The sequence below is a fragment of the Ursus americanus genome, chromosome 33 (assembly GCF_024610735.1).
Source record: "Ursus americanus isolate L20-20 chromosome 33, mUrsAme1.1.p, whole genome shotgun sequence".
In the NCBI taxonomy this organism is placed as follows: Eukaryota; Metazoa; Chordata; class Mammalia; order Carnivora; family Ursidae; genus Ursus; species Ursus americanus.
In genome coordinates, this window is record NC_142159.1 from 32,648,210 (window position 1) to 32,650,943 (window position 2,734).

Genomic DNA, 2,734 nt, shown 5'->3' on the forward strand with positions numbered 1-2,734 from the left:
GCCCGCCGTCCGCCGCCTCCCGCCGCCAGCCCTGGACGGTTCCGCCCCGGTCCGTCGGACGTCCGTGCCGACCCTGCCCTCCCACTCCGTGTCTCTCCCTCCCCACCGGCCCCCTCCCCCCAGGCCTCGGGCCCGGGTCCGGCTCCTCTCCTTCCTCCGCCTCCGCTCCACCTCTCGCGCGCCCTGCCCGCTTGTGCCCCGCTTCCCGCCGCAGCCCCCTCGCCCTCTGTGGCGAGAGGGGCCTGGTTCGCGGGTGCGGGGAGGGACGGGGAGGGGGTAGGCGGTCTGGTGTGTCTCGGAAGCGAGAGGGGTCCGGTCCGCCCCGGTGGCTTTTGGGGGGAAGGGAATCGGAGGAAGGTGGCGTCGGGTGGCGGTGGGGTCCGGTGGCGGCGCCCGGCGGGCCTGGCTCCGTCACGGGCCGGCAGTGCCGGGGTTCGTGCCCTGCGGGGTTGGCCGTGGCCGGGATCGGCGTCGAGTCGGTGGCGGCCTGTGGTCCCGTCCCCCCCCCCCCGCCTCGCCTGTCCCCCACACCCTGTCCAGGTACCTAGCGCGTCCCGGCGCGGAGGTTTAAAGACCCCTTGGGGGGTCGCCCGTCCGCCTCGGGTCGGGGCGGTCGGGCCCGTGGGGAGGAGTCCCTTCTCCCCCAGACTCCGCCGCCCACCCCCCCCCGGGGGCCGGGGTTGCCGCGCCACGCCACGGTCCTTGCGGCCGTCGGGAGGGGGCTACCCGGCGGCCGTCGTGCCGTGCGTGCGCGTGTGCCCCGTGTCCTCGGTGTGTGGGGGTGGTAGGTGGGAACCCCCTGGGCGCCTGTGGGGTTGTCCGAGCTCGCCCCTCGCGTTGGGGGGCGCTGGCTGGATGCCCTGTTGTCCAACCTTTCCGACCTTCTCTGAGTCTGATCTCGTTTGTGTCTACTGGCCGGCCCGAGGCACCCTCCGGGGAATGTGCTGTGCCAGACGGGGGGGCCTCCCCTCCGGGGGTTGGCCCCCTTGAATGCTCAAAACTCGTACGACTCTTAGCGGTGGATCACTCGGCTCGTGCGTCGATGAAGAACGCAGCTAGCTGCGAGAATTAATGTGAATTGCAGGACACATTGATCATCGACACTTCGAACGCACTTGCGGCCCCGGGTTCCTCCCGGGGCTACGCCTGTCTGAGCGTCGCTTGACGATCAATCGCTCCCCTGGGGGTCTCTTGCCCCACGGGGTGGCGCGGCTGGGGGTTTCCCTCGCAGGGCCTGTTCTGCCGGTGCCCGCGCCTCACCTGCCCGTGGGCCCGTCCCCGGGTGGGGAGGGGTCGGCTCGGCTGCCGGGCCCTCCGTCCCCCTAAGTGCAGACACGGTGGCCTCCTCCGCCCCGTGCCCGGTCCCCGCTGCCGGCCTCCCCACCCCCGCCTCGCCCCGCCGGGTGCGCCCGGCGGTGGCGCGTGTGGGACGTGGGGTGGTGTGGGAGAAGGGGGGCCGGCGCCGGGGCGGGGGGCGGCGCCGCCCGCGAGAACGGGAGAGAGGAGAGCTCGCGCTGAGGGCCGTGGCCGCCGCGGTCCCTCTGGGGGAGATCCCTCGCGCCGCACGCGGCCTTGGGGTCGCCTGGGTCGTGCGTGGGGGGGGGGTTCGCGGTCCCGTGCCGTGCCGGTCGCGGTCTGTCCGGGTTGGAGGGGCCCGGATCCGGAACGCCGTCGGTCTTGCCGCCGTGCCCCCGGCGGCGACCGCGGTTGTCCCGGCCGGGCTCCCCCGCCTCCCGGGCCGCCACCGCGCGTCCGGGGTCCGCGCCCACCCCTCCGTCCCCGCCGGCGATCCCGGCCTTCGCCCTGTCGGGGCGGCTCGCGCCGAGGCCGAGTCGCGCGCGGGGCCGCGCCCCGGGGATGCGTGCCCCGGCGGCGGCCCGCGGGACGCCGCGGCGCCGCCCGCCGCTGCGCGCTTCCCCCCCGGGTTGTGGCCGCGCCGCGCTGCGTGCCCCGAGCCCGCGGTGGTCGGGGTCGACGGGGCTGTCGGGAGAAGGCGCCGCGTCGTCCGCCGCGCGGGGTCGATGTGTGGGAAGCCGGGTGGCGTGCCGTGGGCTTGGTCGGGGGTGGGGGGCGAGGGCCGGCGGTCGGGGGCGACCGCCGTGCTCCGACCCCCCCCCCCGCCGGCCTGCCCCGCTCGTGCCCGCCCTCCCCGCTCTCCCCGCGCGTGCGCGTGCGTGCCGCGCCCACCCTGGCCCTCGTCCCCCCCCCCCGTCCTCCAAGCCCGGCAGGGCCCCCGCCTGTGCCGCCGGCTCGTGCTCCCCGCCCGCCCCCCGTCTCTCTCCCTCCGGGGGGGCCGGAGACCGGGCGGGCGTTGACCGCGGCCTTCCCGTGCCGGGGTCCTCCGACGGCCCGTGCCTCTCCTCGCCCTCTCCCGGCCTCGCGCCCCTCGCGCCCCTGGCGCCCTCCGAGACGCGACCTCAGATCAGACGTGGCGACCCGCTGAATTTAAGCATATTAGTCAGCGGAGGAAAAGAAACTAACCAGGATTCCCTCAGTAACGGCGAGTGAACAGGGAAGAGCCCAGCGCCGAATCCCCGCCCCGCGGTGGGGCGCGGGAAATGTGGCGTACGGAAGACCCACTCCCCGGCGCCGCTCGTGGGGGGCCCAAGTCCTTCTGATCGAGGCCCAGCCCGTGGACGGTGTGAGGCCGGTAGCGGCCCCCGGCGCGCCGGGCCCGGGTCTTCCCGGAGTCGGGTTGCTTGGGAATGCAGCCCAAAGCGGGTGGTAAACTCCA

General features: G+C 75.8%; 1 non-coding gene across 1 annotated transcript; it reads left to right on the plus strand.

Annotated features, from left to right (window-relative positions):
- Positions 1-1,007: 1,007 nt before the first annotated feature.
- On the plus strand, positions 1,008-1,160 carry LOC148107279 (5.8S ribosomal RNA). Its single transcript, XR_015722860.1, has one exon. It is a non-coding gene; the product is annotated as a 5.8S ribosomal RNA (ribosomal RNA).
- Positions 1,161-2,734: the final 1,574 nt, after the last annotated feature.